Raw genomic sequence first — 21,970 nt, forward strand, 5'->3', positions numbered from 1 at the left:
CAGGCCTATTTCTTTGCCAGTACCATGCTGTTTTTATCACAGTGGCTTTGTAGTATACTTTCAAATTGGGAATTGTTGCACCTGGTGCCATGTGTCTGTTGCCTAAAATGCCTTTTGCTATTCTAGGTCTCTTATGGTTCCAAATGAATTTTTGGATTTTTTTCTAGTTCTGAGAAATATAGTGTTGGAATTTCAATTGGCATTGCATTGAATGTATATAGCAGTTTTGGTAGTATGGCCATTTTCACTATGTTGATTCTTCCTACCCAGGAGCAGGGGACATCTTTCCATTTTTTTATATCCTCTTCAATTTCCTTTTTCAGAGTGCTGTAGTTTTCAGTGTAGAGATCTTTTGTTTCTTTTGCAAATTTGGCATTTCTATACTACAATGACCAAAGTATAAAACTGTACAGTGCCTAGAAATTTTCATAAGAACTATTAATATCTTAGGTGTTGAACGCCCTCTCCAGAGGGCAGAGAGTTTAATAATTCTATAGAGTACATCCTAACATAATTTTCAATCACCACAATAACACAAAAAACTTTACGACATTGTGTGTAAATCTAGCTTTGCTTTATTTGCTGATTAATGGACAAAAGGCAAGGTAATTTATTTTCAAGTATTTTCTTGAAAAGCTGTGCTCATAAAAATCATGAAAAGGTGGAAAGATCATTAAATCACTGAAACTCTAAATACATTTACACGATTTGCACAAAAATACCTGTTAAACATAAACATAAAGCAATCCTATTATTTTATCCAAATCTGCTTTATGTGACCTTTACTTATATATCAAAGTTTCTTGGTTCTGCTTTTTATGAAAATATCAATACCAGAGTGAGTTACCATCTATTGGCACTGGGCCCTAAAAAGCTTACTGTAGTATTAATTTCTTGTAGTGCGTTTGTAGTACCTAAGTTGAGATCACCTAAACACTGGAAACAAAAGAAAAAACAGGCAATATGTCCATAAACTGACAAATATGGTAATTTGGCTGTAATGTATCACAAAACAGAGAGACACTCCCACACATCTGTACAGTGAATGTTATATATTATATCATCTCACACAGGTACACACACACACACATGCAAGTCCACACAGGCACGCACACAATCCAGTCACAAGACAAAGTGTTACCTCTGGTTTCACGTTCAGCTGTGCATCCTTCCTTCATCAAACGAGGAACTTTTTGTTACCTTTCCATTCTTGAAGACAGTATGGAGGAAATCTTGACTATCCTCCTCAAGACCTTCTTTTCCCTCCTCAAATGTAACCATATTCCTTGATGGTGTCCTATATAAAGATAATCTGCCCTTTTTGGACCTTTTACTGGGACCAACAACTGAGTCCTTGAAAATAATAATCCTGAGGCCATTGGTGACCACAAGGCTTCACTTGAAGGAACAATTAAGAGATCTCTTATTAATTTATGTAGGAAAACTCCACAAGAACAGAAGGAAACATTTTCAGTGCTCTACTTTTTTCATTTCTTACTTTATTCAAACCCTTGTAAAGTATTAACATCTACTCCATCCCCCTGAATAACTCAAAGGTAAGATGATAGCAACTTATAGCCTTATGAGTTCTCAATAACAAGAAACTTCTATATAAAGTATCCCAAACCTTTAATATAGTATCAAGAGAATTTCCAGAATCAGGTCTGATTATTAGTATTGCCTTCTGTACTTCTTGATAGTGTTAGACATCTTAGTTCTTCACTAATATTTTCTCCACACATTATAAATGGCATCACTTCTGTGGACCACAGATACAGGCACTGATGAAAATTGTGACTATAAGTTGAAAAGCATCTTTTTCCTGGTCTGTTCTCCAAGCCATTATAGTATAGTATATGTTTTGTTGCTGGAATAGAATAGCTTGGAATGGGAACTTTTGCTGTATAGTGTTTTTTTGTTGGTGGTGGTGGTGGGTTTTGTTTTGGGTTTTTTTTTGTTTGTTTTGTTTTGTTTTGTTTTGTTTTTGGTACCGGGGATTGAACTTGGGTCCTTGCACTTGCAAGGCAGGCCACCGAACCGCTGAGCTAAATCCCCAGCCCTGTATAGTGTTTTTTAATTAGAGCAACTCCCACTAGTGTATCTGTTCCTCTGAAGTTAACTAAATGAACAGACACCCTCACCCTATGCCACCAGTCTCTTGGGCAAAGATTCTTTTATAGCCAAACTCATGTATCTTGAATTCTGGACCATCTAAGTTACCAGAAGATTCGAACAAATATTTGGCTGGTATTTATTTCCTTCTGCTCTCTAGAATTTGAGGCTACTGTGATTGGATACCAGGATTGAACCAGAAAAGTCTCCAGTGTGTAAGGCACTCATACCCTGGGTCTGTTTTCAGCTCTGATAAGAACTTAGGGAATGGCAGAGCCCTCAGGAACAGCCCTGCCCTCTGTTGGAAGATGCCCAGGGTGTTTCTCAAGCATCTGGTCCATCCCTCCTCATTAAAGACACCATCCTGGAAATGTTCTTTGTACACACACCTCTTTGACTTCCTGGATTTTGTTTTTTGGTCATTACCTTTTAAGAACTCATTAAGAATGTACTGCAACAACAACAAAAAACTGCATTCAAAGTAGGAATAAATTTTGCTTGTGTTGGGGACTTTGTTTACAGTGAGTAACCTTGTAGGACCTGGTGACCAGGAGGATTTGGTTTCTGCCACAGCGTTCACCTACGGCAGGGGCGGTGGGGCCACACATCCAGTTCCCCTGGGTGTAGCTTCTAGGAAGGAGAAAAATGGGCTTCCCCACGCTTCATTACCTAACCTAGTTTTTACAGTGAAATTCCACCTGCTCTCCAGGTGTGGCAAGTACCCCACACTGTTGTTAGCTGTTTCATGTTGATCTAGCTTTGGTTTGGGGTAAATAAATTATCTTTGGTAATTTACTGTTCAACTTCTCTCTAGCAGCCTGTTTTGGGCGCTAACAGAAACAATAATGACGTGAATAAAATTCATCTTCCTTACAGGGGATGCTTTTCTGAGGTCCGTGTCTCTTTTTTATCAAATTCCTTGATATAATTCTATCTAGATTTATTTTTTTCCTACACAAGTTTCATTGCAAAAATATTCTGTTCTTAAAGTGTCATTTGAACTTCCTTTGTTTAAAAAAAAAAAAAGAAAAGAAGAAAATAATAGACTTCTTCTAACACCTGGCCTTGGCTTCTGTCTCTGAGGGACTTAAATGATTTCACCCCTTCAGTGAGCACCAAGGAAAAAGTGCCTCTCCCACTGCCTCTTGATTTGTCTGGGACAGTTTGGAACAACATCTACCAACTCAGCCTGTACCGATATGAGTTATTACATCTCCTATGATTGAATCACATATTTCCTGCTCTATCCAGGTTATCCAGATATCTGAAGAAAATTCCATTTTGTTGTGGGTAAAAGCAAGCTGTCCTGCATTAGGTCCAACAGCACAGCATTAAACGTCTGCTACCTTAGGGGTGTTCTTCACTGTTCAGATAAAAATGCCTGATAGAGACATTTGTATATTTTCATTTACCACTTACTGCCTATGACTTGGAAGTCTCCTGTGCCAAAATGTCCTTGCTTATGGGAGGGAAAGGATGGAAACAGTATCTCTATTATTTACTAGAGAAAATGAATCCTTTATTTATGCTACTCAGCCACTTCTGTCTCTAAATTGCTCGGCTTTTAATTGATGTGTTGTCCTTTAAATGCTTTTGCACTGCGAGTGCTGTGTTGTTTTCAAAACAGTTAAAAAGTAATTATGCACCTGGAATTCTGTTCTGTAAGAAGGGAAATTAAAGAGAGAAAGAAAAAGGAGGGAAGAAAGAACTAGTCCTCAACATATTTAAGGTTTGAGGGCTGGAAGGAAAAAAAATTAGATGAAGAAAAAGAAAGCAAAGTACAAAAAATGTGGACTGAATCTTGTAATTCAGAGTGCAGAGTTAACTGGTCAGGTGAGAAAGATAAAATAGCAGGGAACTGGAAACTCTTTCAGAGTCTCTGATCCTCACCTGGAGGCTTTTAGCAAAACAGAGAACGGCCCCCAACACACACACACACACACGCACGCACACACGCACACACAGCCCAGTATTCAGAGGTCCCCTGAGAAGTTAAGGAGGAGATGCAAAAATTGCCAGATTCCTCACTCCCTGGGAGACTTGTGTGCACAGTGAAATCTGAGAGCTGATCACATACTGTCAGTACACTGAAAACTAGCCCTGGCTGGGACCCCCTTGCATTTGTCAAATAAAAAAAAAATCTCTCACCTACCTCATCTGGCTATCGAAATGTTTTGAAAAATTAAACCCTCCATCTAGTAACTTCCCTCAATCTCTCTCCCATCACTTCCAGGACTGCGACAGCCTCTTGCCTATCTGTCTGTTTCTACACCTCTCCCCTCTCATTCATCCTTGAAGAGTGGTCAGAGGTTTGTTTTTTTTTTAAATGGAAATAAGATTCCATTATTTTCCTTCCCAGAATTCTCTAATGGCTTTCTAAAGCAAAGCAAGATTCAAACCGTTTCTCCCGTGCTGAAAGCAATACAGGATTTAACCCCTGCCCATCTCATCTCTCCAACCTCATATCTGACTGTTCTCTCCTTGCCTTCTGCTCATTATTTTCCTGCACAGATGTCTTCTTCCAGCTCGTCACACGTAATCCACCTGTTCTCCCTTTTGGGCTTGTGAACCTGCCACTGGTTTATTGAGTGGGCTAAATTGGGAGGGGATAATTAGAAAAGAGCTCAGCTCTTCTTGTGTCCTGCACAAGGCTCTGCTGAACCCCTTCCTTCCCCTTGGGGCCATCTCAGAGCGTGCCCTTAGCTCTCTGCTCATGTTATAAATTAAAACACGAGATCTCATCCCTGGGGTAAACTGTGTCCCCTCTCCCACCTCCAATCTGGCCCTGCGGTCAAGGACCAGCAGGGAGGGACAACCTGGGTCTCCTCCCTGTCCTTGTTTCATTTCCTCCCACCTAGCATCTGACTCTTCTCGGCTGGAGACAGAGCGGGGACAGATTGGCAAAAGATGATGCCACAACTGGTTCACACAACTGGAGCTACTCGAATTGCTCCTTGCTGTCATGGCAGACACTCAAATATTAGCTCTGCCTTGTAGGGGGCACCGTGCTGTCTTCAGAGACACCCCAACATTGCCAACACCACAGGGCCTCCCCATCACACTGTTCCCCATGTGAGCGGGGCATTCTTTGGCCGGCTCTTCATTCCCACCTTCCCTGCTCTTCTGTCTTCAGGGTCCTCTCAAGCAGCCTCCTGGCTCTTGAATACTTTCCCACATCTGTGACCCGCTAACCCCTGGTGATGCTCATTTATCTTGCTGCATTTCTCTCTCCTCATCCTACCATAGCCGGTTTCCCAAGCCAGCTTGTCTTTTGACTTCAAGTAAGAGATGGGCAACAGATTCTGCCACTCAAATCCCAGATTCTCCAAGAAGTGCCCTTGTGTTCTTGCAGATAGCAAAGGAGGCAGGGATCTGAGCTCCGGCAAACTAGTGCTGAGAAGAGGTACAAGTGTCTCTTCTTGAAAACACTTCCACCCTCCTAATTCCAAGGTATTCAACCACTGGCTCCCAAACATGACTCAGAAGAGGGATCAGGACTTGCCCTGTTCTCTTCCACAGAGGAAGGTAGGGAATATCTGTGGTCTTTCTGTTTTGCAAATACACATGAAAACATGTTGCACTCTGTGACAATCTAGCAGTTTTCTGCACGTGCTTTTCCATATCCTTGTAGGTCATAGAAGAGGTGATGCTAGAGCCTCTCTTCAGAGCTTAGAGAGACACTGTTCTCAATTTTGAAGATTTAGCTCATCTCAAAGGAAAGCCTCATTTCCTTGGGCTGCTTTGTGCTGATTTTTTTCCATTGTTTATTCCTGGAGCAAAATCATCCCATAACTACTGACTTCATTTTTGCACAATTCTGAGCTGATGAGGATCAGCTAATTGGTTCTTCTCTTCTGTGTTGGTTGTATTCACCCACTTGGTTTCTTTAAGCAGGGTGGGTTAGAAGGCTCCTGAGGATTTCACTCACATATCTGCCACTTACATGTTGCTCAGTGTAGTTCCTCCTCATACATCAGGCATCCTGACTGCATGGCAGTTTCAGAATAACCTTCTTAAAAGGCAGCTGGTTTCAAAAAAGGAATCAGGAGCTGCCAGTTCTCCTACGAGAGGCCTGGAACTGGCACAGGTGCACATCTTCCAAAGCAGCTCATGATAGCGATCTAGATTCACGTGACAGGAAAATGTGTGTCTCCACTTCCGGGTAGCAAGAGGAGTGGCTTGGCCACGGGGAAGGACAGAGTGGGTGACGCCCATCTCTACAGACTTCTCGTCCTCCTTGCCCCACTGCACAGAATACTATTTCCAAAGATCTCAGCGTGCCCACTTCTGATCTCTCAGATCTCCATTTAAATGTCATCACTAAAACCAGCAGCAACTCCACACATCTCAAATAGTCTCATCATATTTTGAGTTTATTTTCCTTGTTACATTTTTTATTTAAATTGTACACCACAGTTTTTTCCTGTATTTAGTTTATTAATCCCCCTTGGATTGTGAGCTCCTTGAGATCAAGGAACTTAACTTGCACCAAGATAACTTTCATTATCTAGAACAGAAAAAGGATGATCCTCTTTGTAGCCAAAAGAACAGCGAGCTCAGTTCTACCACACACAAAGCCAACTGTAGCAAATGTTTCATGTCAGCAGGTCTTTTTCTATGTAAAGTGTCATGTGAGAGTAGTATTTCTAGGATATTCATTTTAGTCATATTTGTTTGTTTATCTCGCTGTACCTTGGTTCTTATTTTTTCCCCATTCCCCTGCCCTCCCTTCAACCCCTCTGTCCCTCCCTATTTACAAAGACTTTGTTTCCATTTTTTCCCTTTCTCATATTTATTCCTTTCCCTGCTTTCCTTTCCCCTACCCTGTCCACTTCCCCTTCCCCTTTGGACCTTTTTTCCCTATTTCACATTGTCTATTATACACTTCGATCCTCATTTACACTTTCAGTTTCTCACACCAGAGAAACTATTCAGTATTTACGCATGTGTCCTATTGATTTCAGTTAATAGTATGGCCTCAATTTGCATCTCCTTAGCTATAAATATCTCTAATTTCCCATTCTTTATGGCTGAGTAGTACTCCATTTTATAAACACCCACCCACCCACTCACACACACACACACACACACACAAACACACCACACATTTTCTTTATCCAGTCACCAGTTGATGGGCATTTAGTCTGTTCCAAGATTTAGCTATCACAAACTGTGCTGCTATAAACATGGGTGTGCATATATCACTGTGGTCTGGTTCATTTAATTCTTTGGGGAAGATATACCCAGCAGGAGATAGCTGGGTCAAATGGGATTTCTACTCCTCATTGTTTGAGGTATCTCCATATTGATTTCCACAATGGTTGCACCAGCCTGCACTCCCACCAACAATGAAGGCTATTTGTCTCCCCACAACCCCACCAGCATATGTTATTAGTTGATTTCATAATAGCAGCCATTCTTTTTGAGGTGAGGTAGAATCTCAGTGTTGTTTTCATCTGCATCTCTTGAATGACCCATGATGTTGAACATGTTTTCATATGTTTATTTGCTATTTCTACTTGTCTGAGAAATGTCTGTTCATTCCAGATGCCCATTTTTGAATCGGGTCTTTTGTATTCTTTGTATTCTGTTCTTTTTGTATTCTACATAGTAGTCCTTTGAGGAGCAGTTGTAAAAAAATTTTCCTACATTGTAGGTTGTCTCTTAGCTCTGTTGGTAGTTTCCTTGAAGTGAATAAGCTTTTTAAAAAGATGAGATCCCAATTGTTGATTCTTTGTGCAAGTTCCTGTGCTACTGAGATTTTGTTCATAAAGTCTTTTTCTATGCCAATGTCTTCAAGAGTTCTACCTAACTTATCTTTCAGCAAGTTTAGTGTTTCTGTTTTAATATTTAGAAGTTTGACCCACTTCAGTTTTAGTTTAGTGCATGGTAAAAAGTATGAGTCTAGTTTTAATCTTTGTCAGATTGAAATCCAGTTTTTCCAAAACCACTTATGAAAGAGGCTATCTTTTCTCCATTGAGGGTGTTTGGTTCCTTTGTCAAAGACGAGGTGTCTGAGTATGTCTGGAGTTATTTCTGCGTCTTCTAATCTGTTCCATTAATCCTCAGGTATGTTTCTTTGCCAGTACCATGCTGTTTTTATTACAGTGGCTTTGCAGTGTAGTTGCATGTTGGGGATTGTGATACCCCCTACCTTGTTTTTGTTGCCTTGAGTTGCTTTTGTATTCTAGGTCTCTTCTGGTTCCAACTGAATTTTTAAATTGTTTTCTCTAGTTCTTGGAAATATACTGCTGGTATTTCAATCGGGATTGCATTGAATCTATATAGCAGTTTGGGAAATATTATGCCACTGTTTTTATTGGGGTAGTAATAACAGAAAGGTGTCTTGAGCAATTTCTTCATGCCTGGTCCAAGGCTAAATGCTTCCTGTGGACAATTCAGGGATTGTTCTAAGCATAACAACCAGAAGAGTCTTTGGACAAGTGCGTGACCCTCCAGGAATATCTTGTTCTAAACAGCACCATTTGAGTGACCTCCCTCTTGATCCTTCTGAAAAAAAAAAAGAGGAAGTGAGAGGGATGCTTTTGAGGTATTGCCTTTTAGGAAGAATGATCCCTCCCCCTTCCCCAAAGCAACCACACTATAATGAACTACCTTGTTTATTAACATGATTTACAGCATTTTAAAAAAAATTTGATATGTTAGGCAACTCATCACACAAATAATGAGCTGCCTACTTCATCAAAAGTTTATCAATTACATGAGTTTTATGTCTCTTTTAAATCCCATTTCTATTTAATGACATATTTCTATAAGGGAGTAAAGGCAGTTGCAAGTTCAATATTTTATACTTTTTAATACTTCCTCTTATGTGCAACTGCCTATCCCTTAAATAAATAACTTTTGAATGTGAATGTATCCCTGTATTATGTACTAAATACCATTCTTAGAATTTATTTTTTATTAAATTCTCCCAGAGTACGTAAATATATTTTGATTTTTCAGATTGACTGATTTGCTTAAGTTTTTCACCAATACTCCCCTAAAAGGAGCATCATAACATGCTTGGAATTATGACCATCCACTAGTTGTACTCCAATGCCCACAACTTAGCTGGCTATTCCCTGCCGGAAATTCTGGTCTCAAGTACATTGTTCATTTAATTGATGGCCACTGTCTTCATCACACAGCTGTTAGCCCATCAAGGGACTGTTAATGAACTTGGCAATATACATTACATTAACTTCCTTACCCTAAGGTTAATCATGGGAAATATTTTTAAATGTACTTTTGATGTGCTAAGCTTCCCTAATAAATATGATTAAGTAAAATAAGTTAAGAGGAAGAACATCAATTCAAAGAAGATTGTTTAACATTAGGCGGTGGATTCATATTTGAGCAAAGGGAAATTTAGTGCCTACACTTTCCCAGCTTTAAAACAGAATCTGGCCGTGCTCCAGGCACTGAGCTCTACCACCATTGAGCTAAGCCAGACAAAAGTGATTGATACATCAAGATGATGGCCTTCACTAGAGTGCTATTCAAGGATTTATTTTTAAATACAATATGCTTTTTTTCCTGTTCTTTATATCAAAATAGGCATTATAATTTTTGCTAGGATAAGAATGGTGCATATTCTATGGCTGAATCTATAAGAGAAATAAACACTATTAAAGCAGTTGATTCTTAAGTACATAATGTGCTTCATTAAAGGAACATTCTCCTACAACTGATAGTAAGTTGTATATTAAATACTAAGCCTTTCAGAAACAAAATACATTTGTTCATGTCTGAGAAACAATAAGGAAGTACAATGCACCTGCTGCTCTTGCTGCTGCTATGATAAGCTGGCTGTGTCTGTCCCTCTAATTCCCTCCTCCTGAGCACTGTCGGTTTAGCCCTTATTCATCCTTTTGCTATTAGATGCCACTATGGAAATAAAAATGAGCTCTATGGCATTCAGAGCATACACATCCTATGAGTCTTTAAAACACATTGTGTGATCTAATTCTCTTTATTTTAGTTCCCATTGGTCTTTGAAAGGTAATGGTTTTAAATTTAAACTTTTCCATCATTTTTCCAGGTCTAACGTGATGTTATCTCTGAACACTTTGATATAGTCAATTTAGTCATTTTCTCCGATGCCAATCAAAACCCTGAAATGACTGAAATGAAAGTATTGGTTTTGGGGTGATGGCAATTAAAAGAGGAAATTAATTCATATTTTAATGGGATCCACTTTTTTAAAAGTACATAATCAGTATTCTCTCACTTCTTAACAAAAATAAATTTATTTGCTGAAATAATAAAGTCCCACTCTGGCTTCCTGGGCTCATCTGGCCTAATTGTGGCTACAGGAAAGAATCACAGAGCACATGTCTGCTGGGGAGAAGGAGCACCTGGTTTTCCATCAGTTGAGTAGGTGTGAGAGCTTCTTAATCTCTACTTAACCCATTGCTTTAAGAACTGGGCTCTTCCCATATACCTGGATGACATTTCTTGATTAGGCACTGGCGTGTTTATTGAGAATAATTTCTCTTTTCCAAAACAGGCCAAAATGAAGCTACATTAGCAGAAAGTTACGCTACGTGAAACCAGAAAATAGGGAGACGTTTCAAGCACCATAGTACCCTGGAAGTATGGTAAAAGCTTTGCCATCTAGACTCTTCATCTGGGGGAGCATATGAGAAAGGGAGAATGTTTTCCATATTTGCCTTAATCAGGCCCTGCCTTAAACTTATGAGTGGGAGATGTGAGAACTTCAAATAATTAACAGTCTGGACTGATGATATTCAGGATGAACAACTAGGATTCTTTGAAAAAGACAGGGCAACCCATTAACCTAGAAGAGAAGTCCACAAATTTCAACCAGTGGTCCATGTCTGCTCTGCTTCCTATTTCCTATTTTTTAAATTTTACAATGTTTTACTGACATAAATTGTGCATGTGCAAGGTATATGACGTGATGGTTTCATATCTATGATGTGGTGCACTGATCACCACATGAACACACTTTTCAGCACCCACACTTACTATTTGGTGGGAAGAGGTAACACTGCTGAAAAGAGCTGTCATATCAAATGTCAAGCAAACAACACAGCATTGCCACGCAGTTTCCATGCCACATGTTAGTTAAATCTGCAAAATTTAATCATTTTGTAACTAAACATTTGTACCTTTTGACCAGCTTCTCCCCATTTTCTCTGCCCTTTCCACACAGCCCCTTGGGAAGTAACCTTTAATCTTCCACTTCTGTGAATTCAAAGTTTTTAGATTTCACACAAAATTAGATGGTACAGATGTATCTTTCTGTGTCAATCTTATTTCACTTAGCATTATGCTCTCCAGATTTCCTCCTTATAACTTAATGGTATTCATATATATATTTATTCATTAGTAGATACTTGGGTTATTTTCTTGTATGGATGAAAGTTACTAATGCTGCATTGAACATGGAATTGCCAGTATCTCTTTGAGATAAATTTCATTTCCTTTGAATATATACCCAGAAACAGAATTGCTCATCATGTGACAGTTCTATGTTCCAGTTTTAGAGGAATATCTAATGCTGCCTTTCGTGATGGCCATACCAATTCAGGTTCTCATGCCAGCAGTGTGCAAGTGTTCCTTTTCCTCTGAATCCACACCAACAATTGTTATATCCTGTCTTTTGGATGGGAGCCATCCTGACTAGTGTGAGCTGATATCTCATTGTAATTTTGATTTCCACTTCTCTGATGATTAGTTGTGTTGCAAATCTTTTCATGCACGCATTGGCCATTTGTGTGTCTTCTTTAAAAATAATGTCTGTTTAGGTCCTCTGTCTATTTTTTAATGGGTTATTTGAGTTTTTGGATTTTTACTATTGAGTTGTATGAGTTTCAAATATATTGTAGATATTAACTGCTTATCAGAAATATGGTTTGCAAATGTTTCCTATCATTGTATAGGCTGCCCTTTTCTTTTCCATTGTTTCCTTTGTTACTTGGATCCTATTTAGTCCAGCATAGTCCCATATGTTTATTTCTGCTTTTGTTGCTGCCATCTGCTTTTATTTTTTATGATATAATTTTTCTTCTTTAATATTTATAATTAATTCACACATATCCATGCAACAATATAATGGGTTTCTTTAGGACATTTTCATACAACGTATTTAGTGTGCATTTACATCAAAATACACTGAGTCTCAAAAATCACAAAACCCTTGGCAAGTGATTTTCCTTCTCCAGGACTTCATACCTTCTCTGGTAAAATGAGACCAATAATGATGCCTATCTCAAAGAATTTTGGAAAAACAAATTAGTTGATACATGACAAAGCATTTAGAAGGGTGGCTGGAACAGGAAAAATTCAGTAAATACTAGCTTTTAGCATTTTTGTGTCAATACTTTCCCTGAGCTTCTTCATTGTATGCAACAGCCCATGAGGCAGGTTCTTAGCTCCACATTTTACCAGGGCCCAGATTGGTTCAGCCACTGGTCCAAGGCCACACAGCTGCAGACTGCCATCTGTTTTGAAAATAGTTTTGTTAGCACACAACCATACCACTTGCCTATCTATCATTTAGGACTGCCTTTTGCCATAACAGCAGCGCTGAGTATTTGTGGCGAAGACTGTCTTATGAAATCCTAAATGCTTCCTATGTGGCCCTTTTTAGAAAATGTTCACTGGCCTCCGATCTAGAAACCATGATGAAAAGAAAGGGTATCAGAAGCCACAGAAAGGAGGTTCACTTGGAGCTTCCTAATCCTGGTTTTTAAAAATATCCCTGCAGTGAAGAATGCCATATACACCGAGCTTGTAAAATAGCATATATGAATGGCCAGGAGAAATACAGTTAGTAGACACACAAAGTAAAAATCTCCAAATAGGGTTTACAGGAGAATGGATTGGAAGAGATGTAAAGTTTGTCTTATTAGTCTAGACAGTGTGGAGGTCATTTTAGCAGATAGCATTTTCCGAAAGAGTTGCTAAAGGAGCCCCCATCCTCCTCCCTGTGTGATGCTGCCCATCCTTCCATGGAGAAACAAGGTTTTGATTCTCTGCAGGCCTGCATGACAGCAGAAGTCACTTCCGGGAGTATGACATGAAGGCCACACAGATTTCACCTGGTCCTCTTGGGACACTTGTTTCTGGGACCCAGACACCATGCTGTGAGGAAGCAGAAAACCTCACAAAGGCCAGGTGTAAGTTTCCTTCCTGATAGCCAGACAATGGCCCCAACATGTGAGTGTGTGAGCCTGTGAATCCTGCAGTCCCGGACAGCACGTACTGCAGCATCTTGAGGCCACGAGCAAGGCCTGAGCCCAGCTACCGGGCAGATCGATAGGAAAAAATAATAGTGAGATCCACTGTGTTGATGTGTGATTCACTGGGTAGCTGTAGTTTGCCAAAGAAGTACAGTGAAGACAAAGAGAGGAGAAGCCAAAGTGAGTGGCTAGAGCTTTTCAATAAACCATCGAAAAGGAATAGTTACAACATCATATCCAGTTCTTACTGTTTTACACTTTGAATAAGTGGCCCAATTTCTCTTACCTTCCCTAAGCTCGCTACTGAGTTAATAGGATCTTGCTTTCTGTAAGGCGAATGGCATATAGAAGACAGAGGGTAAAAAACTATAAATTATGTTCAAAATGTTATCTGTGCATTTAATTCAAAAATTTAAAATGTTCTTCACCTTTCCATGTGCCTTTACCCTAGGCTGATACAATGAAATCACATGATATGGAATCCTAAGGATGCTATTTTCATCTTCAAAAGTAATCTCACAAAATTACCTCTTACCTTTAACATTTTAATTTGCCTACTTCTTTACTGATGCAGTCACCTATGTCCAAGGAACCTTACGGATCTTGATAAGTCCTCCGGCATGTGCCTTCACCTAATTACGGCAACAACTCCACTGGCCTATCCTGCATTTGGAAGCAGTGAGAGGCATGATTTAGCAGGGCCACATTCCTGAGCAAATTCCACTCTTCAGTCAGCCCGGGGGCAGCTGCTTGAGCTTGTCCAAGGAGGCAGAATGGCCAGCATTTGCCCCCCTTCGTGATCCAAAAACAAAATTCCCTCCCACTTCGTCAGCGCCCCTCTGGCTTAAACATCTACTCCTTCCTGTCATTTGTGTAAGTCCTGTCCTTACTGTTCAGGATCTGGGAAATTTCTGTGCTTTCTCTTCTGAGTGATAACCTTCAGCCTTCTTCGTGAGTCAACCTCTTCCTACCATCTTTGAGACTTTCCTTAGAAATCTCTCTCTCTCCCTCCCGCCCTCCCTCCCTCCCTCCCTCCCTTTCTCTCTCTCTCCCTCCCTCCCTCTCCCTCTCCCTAGTTCGTGGCCCTCTACCTATAAACATTATGAACAAAATTCCCACTCTAAAGCGTAACTCTTCCTTGTCATTGTGTCGCTTTAGGTGTCTCCCTGTGGTCCTTTTTCAACCACCTTCTTGAAAGAAAATCCCTTGTTCCATTCTCATCTGTTCCTTGTTCTGCTGCAGTTTGAATGCTGCCCAATTGATTTCATTTGTCATGGCTGCCAGTGACCTCTGAAATTATTTTCAGTTCTTATTGAGCTTGACTTGTTGTAAGGCGTTAGAGATTTTTGACCATTTCATCCTTTGGGAAGAAAGCATATCGCTTCCCTGTTTTCCATATCGCTCACTTCTAATTTTACTTATTTTCTTTTCTCCCTCCTTCCCTTCCTTCCTTCCTTCCTCCCTTCTTTCCTTCTTTTCTGCTTTCTTTTATTCCTTTCCTCCTTTCCTTTTCCCCTTCCCTCTGCCCTCCCTCCCTACCACCCTTCTTTGTTTCTTCTCTCTCAAAAATGTGTACTGTATAGGGTAAAAATTGTCACAAAAAGTAGGCAGAAGCCAGCAGCTCCAGGTTTGTTTAATGCAGCAGCAAAACCCCTCAGGTACTTTCTTCTTTCTCCTCTCCTGGTCTCAGTCCACTATTAGCTTTTATTTTCATACCAGCTACTTCAGTCTCAAGAAGCGTGCCACATTGATTTATAATTGTTTCATCAAACATTGACCTTGTGAGGCGGAAAACAAGCAAATCCACCTCCTGGACCCATTTTAAGAGCCATGAATACAAGCTCTTCTATGTCCCTTTATTTCTCCTAAGACTTCATCATAACTTTATGTATTATTACTGTAGAGCAAATGTCCACGACTATTGTGTATAATCAGTATCCACCTCCCCATGGAAAATGGCAGGGTATCCCAGGGTAACAAGATTCTGTTAGTGGCACCAGCAGAAAACAAAAATAAGCCTGGCTCCTTCCTTCTGACTCTCCTTCCTCAGTCTCCTTCTACTAGTACTTAAATTATCTTCATTAGAATTTCTTGGTCGGACTAATGCTCTCTCTGCACTCTTTTCCCAGATAAACTTATTCGTTATACCTTAAACATCATCAATCTTTAAATCATTTTTCCTAGTCTGACTCTGTTTTCCTGCCTAAACACATAGATGTATTTATATCTGCCCAGAGAATTTCCTGGCACCAGGAATCCACCAGGATTTTCTACTGACATCTCCAAGCCAAATGCCAAAAATGGAATTCAACCTTTCCACCCCCAATGCCGCTCTTTAGCTGAGCCCTAGAATTCTCTCTGTTGCTTGTGGCACCGTTCCGTAACTCCATGCCCGAACAATCTCTGCCATCGTGGGTGCCTTCTGCTTCTCTACCTGCTGTGTCCGCTTAGTTATCAGTTCCTGTCCTCTGCTTCCTCAACATCTCACAAACCTGGAGCCTCCTTGGGATCCCTACTGCCCCCGCCTTCCCCATGTAGCTTCACTTCCCAGCGTCTCCTTCCCGTCAGATTGTACTTCATCAGGACCTGCTTCTGTGGATGAATATAGCGCGCTACATTTGGGATTTTTGTTTGAACATCTTTCATCAAAAATTTTGGGGTGTTAACACGCAAGAGATACAAGAGAATCATCTTTTTTCATTTTTGAACCCATTGCAACTACGTCAAACTGGTGCTTAGCTCCACGAAAGCAAGTTTAATTCAGTTGGTCAAGCATATGCAAACAAATGATAACCCTACCTCCCTGCACTGAGCTTTCTTTCTCAACTCAAGATAAAATATTATTTGTTTGACTTTTTATTGGTCTGTGTTTACGATGCGTAATATTTACATTTGTTGGGGAGAAGAGGTACACATATAAATCATCCCTTGAACCTTTGTAGCCCTTCCCCCAACCCTGTCCCTTTCCCCGTTAACCTGATGCCATTCCTCGTCTCCAGAAAGTTTGCCTCCCTGTTTCCTACGAATTCTCTTTTACTTTATTCTTTCATACATATATGTTGGGTTTCTTGAGTAAGAGAACCTAATGATATTTAATTTTCTGTATCTTACTTATTTGACTTAACATGATGGTCTCCAAATCCATCCATTTACCTGCGAGTGATATGGATTTTCATTCTGCTTTATGACTGAATGAAATTTCACTGTGCATATGTACTGCATTTTCTTTATCTATTTAGCTACTGGTGGACACCTGGCCTGTTTCCAGAGCTCAGCTATTGTGAATAGCACTGCTATAAACGTGGGTATGTACATATCACTGTAGTATGTTGTCTTTAACTCTTTCAGAAAGATACAGGCTAAGATATTTAACAGAAGGCCCTCTGTCACTTATTTCCCTTGGAGCATCTCAAAATACAGAGCACAGTGCACTTTACTCTAGTAATGATGAAAAAAGCATTCAAAATATTAATAGATTAAGTAACCCCTTAAATCAAAGTAATATGTCCCACTGTCAAGAGTGGATATGGCATTAATTAATTTTCCCATTTTGTATTCAGTTCCTGTCAATCTGCAGAGCATGTGGACTCCCTGGGGGGTCACCATCAGATTCTCATGCTATAGATCAGAATCTTGGCTCTGATCAGCTCTGTGGGCTCTGATTCTATGGTTCCGAAGTAAACAAGCCTATTAAATGGGGAAAGGGAAAGTGCTATTAGTGAAATGATATACTGAAATGATTATTTGGCTTAAAATGTAAATAGTTTAGTTTCAGCAACATGAGGTAAGACTCAACATTTGAAAGTTTCAAAAATGCGCTTGCTCTTTGGAAATTTTAATACAACAAAATATTCTTTTGAATTTGGGTCAAAAGTTGAAGATGTAGTATCTGTGATTATATCATAAACACTAGAATGAATCATAAAAACCGAGATATTTATTTCTTCATTGGACTTCTCAGTATAATAAATATTTGCAAGAATGCACACCTGCACTTAAACTAAGATAAAAATTAAAATAAAATAAAGTGATTTATCATACCACATTTAGTATTTTGATTAGGATGAGGAAAATTTCGCTGATTTCTAAGAATACATAGTAGTTTCAAATAAATTGTTATAAGTAACAAATCAGTCATCCCAAGTAAATTCTTAGTTCTACTCTGTTGGCCTTCTTCCTGCTTCAAATATTTCACACTTGAAATTCTCATTTATTTTCTCACAAATGTAGCTCATAGTTCTCAAGACATGAGAAACAAAGTACCTTATATTTCTATAGTGTTTCATATTCTACAATGTCCTTTTTAATCTATTTCATTATGCCTACAATACATGTTAGTCTCCTGAGATAGATAAGCCAGATATAATTTCACACATGAGAGAACTGTCACCTTTATCCAAAATCAGATGGTTAGTCAAAGAACCAGCAAAACTCCAAAACCTCTGATAGTTAGTCTAGCATTTTTTGAAACCCATCAACTATTCCAAACTCAAAAAAATAAATCTCCCTGTGCTTTTTATAAACCACCCTTCAGATTCACTGGGATGTCCAAGGCATAAATTGCTTGTAGATTTTTGATTACTCCTTTCTTTTTGCCATTTCAAAGCTGAAATGGCAAAACTTGGGAAGGTGTCCAAGTTTTATACAGTCAAAACTTTACTTCTTGGGACTTGCAAAAGTCCAGTCAATTCTGTCGAAATAAAGAAAACTGTTCTTCATGTAAAATTCATAAGACAAATGAATTTTTTAGAACTTGCAAAGATGGATGAGTTATAACCTCAGAGCCTATATTTCAAAATGTATCAGAAGTCTTCTGATTCTAGGCAACAGCAAGTAACCTGTACCCGCAACTATGGAACTGGACAAAATATATGAAATGATTGTTTTCTGGTGTTAGAAAACAGGCAGCACAAATGTGTGAGCTCAGAGAAAGGGGAATTCAGATGTGCCTCACACTCACTCCAGATATTTTGGCAGGAGGTGTTGTCCAAACCGCAGTGAGATGGAACCGAGAATGCAGCACAGAAGTCTCTGCGTCCCAAGGAGATGGATGGCTAGCTCTGGGATAAAACCCCAAACATTTTCCAGAGCCCACGGTGCTTTGTAATCTGACCACTGGCTACTCCGACTACTACTCCATTCAAACCATTCTGGCTCCTTGTTGTTTCTAAAAGCCCCTGAGCATGCATTTGTCTGTGTTTTCTGTGTCTCTGTCCCAGAAATGACATAGCTCTCCCCTAATGTCAATCAGATTCTGATAGTTTATCTAGAGAGTTCATTTTTGGCCATTCTTCAGAAAATAACAAATGCCTGCCTCTGTGATTTCATCTTTTCTTTTTTTTTTTTACTTTCATTGATTACATCTATCACTGCTTGCTTTATAACATTTGTCTGTTTATACCGTGTTTCTCACTGGATTATAAAAGTCCATGAGGGCATGCGTTTTTACTTCTTTGTGTACTGCTAGTCCCTGGCACAAAAGAAACACTTAACATATATTTATTGACTGAGTGACCTTTCGCATGTATATAAATATTGACAACATTTAACCTTACTGTCCTTTGAGGCCAAACAGTGGTGTTTTTAGTAAGCATAGGCGTATGAACAAGTAAAACCAAAGGTTTCAAGAGGAAGAGAAGAGATGCCAATGGGGAAGAGGGAACAGAGAGAAAAATTAAAGGAGCTTGGAAGGCAGCAAGCTCCATCTTTGTTTTCATGCTGAGAGTCAATGCCTTCAGGCACCTTGCTTGATGTATTCAGGACGTACTGGCATTTTGGAAATTCCATAGTGTTTTCTTAAAAAGTTCTTTGAGAGTCTGAAGAGGGTTACTTGATAACGTTAGTGTAAGATCACATGAAATTGCTCCTCCATCCTTATGTTCCTGGCACATAAGAACACTTACTTTTCATGTTATGCAGTCAACAAGCAGGAGTTGACAATTTTTATCTGTCAAGAGCCAGAGAGTTTTACAGTAAGGATGGTCACCATCCAGACGAAGCCAGCAGCCTAGCAAAGGAAGCAAATATAAAGACAGGTATAATGAAAACTGGCCACTAATGGAGGTGGAGATGTGCACAGATGCCCAAGGAAACCCAACAAAGAGACATCTGAATGAGCTCCTGACTGTGAGGAAACCCAGAGAAGCTTCTATAAGTAGGTGATGTCTATTTGGGGTCATAAAAATTATATTTCATGCAGAAATAGGCACAGAAAGTCATAAATCATATCATAATGTGCCCTCTTCTTAAGGATTTATATTTCAAAATGAGGAACTATTCAACAATGGGAAACATGATCAAATTGCACTAGTGAAAGAATACACTAATATATTGGAAATAAGATGGACCTGTTCAAAGGCTATTGGAATAGTTCAGTGCAAGATGATGAAGGCCTGATCCAAGTCTAGGTCAGTGCAAGATACAGAAGAGGGAACCCTAATGGGTGCAGGGGCAGAATCCATGAGCCTTAGTTGTTGATCAATTGTCAGGGGTGAAGACGAGGAAGGAGTCTAGCTTCCCCAGGTTTCCTGCTCAATGGCTGTGTGGATAACATGTTCTCCACTAAGGTAAGGATCCCAGTAGTGAAGAGGTTGTTGCCGTGTAACACTTGTGAATTGGTAGGGTTCTGGTGAAATGTAGAGGTCTGGTAAGCATCTGTACGTACCTCAAATGTAGAAGGCTGCATGCTGAGATGCATGTGTCAGGCTGGATCGTGGAGGTGGGACTGAGGCTTTAAGACTGGTCCCTTGGCCCTTTCTTCTCTAGCACTGTTCCCCTATGCTGCTGCCCCCTCTTCCAGACTAAACTGAGCAGCTCTGCTTTACCACAGCCTTCCACCATGAGGTCCCTGCCCTGGAGCCAGCCACTCCTGGGCTGAATCTTCTTCTGTCTGTCTGTCTGTCTGTCTGTCTCTCTCTCTCTCTCTCTCTCTCTCTCATTGAGTTTATTGGTACATTTTAGGTATACAGTACTCTTACAGTCATCACTGGGATCTTGTACCTTTACCTGACAGGTCTTGGTTCTCATTCTTTCCCCTTACCCCAGCTCTCCCCTTATCCCCTCCTCCCTATTTACAAACACTTTGTTTCCATTTTTTCATTTTCTCATATTTTTTTCTTTTCCCTTATTTCCTTTCCCACTTCCCCTACACCTTTAGCCCTTTTCTTCCTATTTCACATTGTCAATTATACCACTAGGATCTTATGTACAATTATATTTTTCACACCAGAAAAACTATTTAGTATTTACATATGTGAGACTTATTTATTTCACTTAAAAGTATATCCTCAATATTCATCCATTTTCCTATGAATGACTCTAATTTCTCATTCTTTATAGCTGAGTAGTATTCCACGGAACTAAAGCTCTCCTTCTTTAAGCTGAAGGTGTCAGGTATGGTGTCCCAGTGATGGGGAAAATGACTACAAAAATCAATTTTAAATCCAACCACTAGATTAAATCAAGCAACTGGAAAACTAGTCCTCATAGCCAAGTCTTTGGACATCAGTGCCCATGCTCTCTCCACTACAACAGAGATTGCTGCATATTAAATTATCCAATGGGCATCCACAACCTATGATCACTGAATTATACTACCTCAGTTACCCTTCTGATGGCTAAAAGCAGAGTTAACTGTTCCAAAACTACAGCGCACACTCAAGGAAATGTTGCCCAAATGCAAAATAGTAGGACAAAGAGATGGAGTTCTGTGCTTTTGCTTTTAAATAATTAGTTCACTGATGGTTGAATTGTGCCATGTACTGTAAACATTTACTCATATAAAGAAAAATTATTCTCCTTATCTAGAGAAATTTCAATATAGTAAACAGACTATATTTCTTCTATACTCAGTTACTGACATCTTTTCTTACTTGAAATACATAATTAAGTATCTACCAACTCCCTATGTTCTAATCTACATGAGTTTGGATCAATTTTGGGGGTTCCAGTTTAGTCATTGTTCTTTGAGTTTTTTTCCCAATAAGGACAACTGGCAGCCTCCCCTCAATGAGATGTTGTCATCTGCCTGGAACTCTAATATTGGAGGAGAGAAGTATTTAGTCCAACTGTTGAGCTCTGTAAGTTGACTTTGAGTAGTTTAAACCTTAACATTCCTTATAAGAGCTATTTTTTCAACTTACCTTTCAACAACTAAATCGCATCTATAATGAGAGGTAGACAGAGTGAGAACAATTACTTGTGACAAATTATTCAAATATTTCAAATTCCCTTGTGACTGTTTAGGCAGCAAGGCTGCTTCTGACTTGTTCCTGCCTTTGTCCATTTATACAAAGTGGCATTTATCACCTTCTGTGTGCAGTTTTTCTGCTTTAAGATGACTTAAAATGGTGGAGAAAAATTTAGATTCTGGCTGCAGCTTGGTAATAGTGCACAACTGGCTATGGTGCCTAATCTCTGAAACTTGGTTTCTTCTATAGGATTGGAATATAAATACATATCATAGTTCAGGTAATAGGTCAGTGGCCAAATGTGATTTTCCACCACTTTTTATTTTACAGAAATATATTTGGTCTTGTGGGATCTTTGACCTCAAGATCTAAAATTAGAATGCAATCGTAAAGTATATCCTAAATATACAAACCGTCAAGCTTTTCATCTGAGTGTGATGAACTGTGACAATCCTG

General features: G+C 39.5%; 1 pseudogene; it reads right to left on the reverse strand.

Annotated features, from left to right (window-relative positions):
* Positions 1–843: 843 nt before the first annotated feature.
* LOC104867237 lies at positions 844–2,720 on the reverse strand (annotated as a pseudogene).
* Between the last annotated feature and the right edge of the window lie 19,250 nt (positions 2,721–21,970).

Source organism: Fukomys damarensis, unplaced genomic scaffold, assembly GCF_012274545.1.
Source record: "Fukomys damarensis isolate Sample0158 unplaced genomic scaffold, DMR_v1.0_HiC HiC_scaffold_1, whole genome shotgun sequence".
Classification (NCBI taxonomy): Eukaryota; Metazoa; Chordata; class Mammalia; order Rodentia; family Bathyergidae; genus Fukomys; species Fukomys damarensis.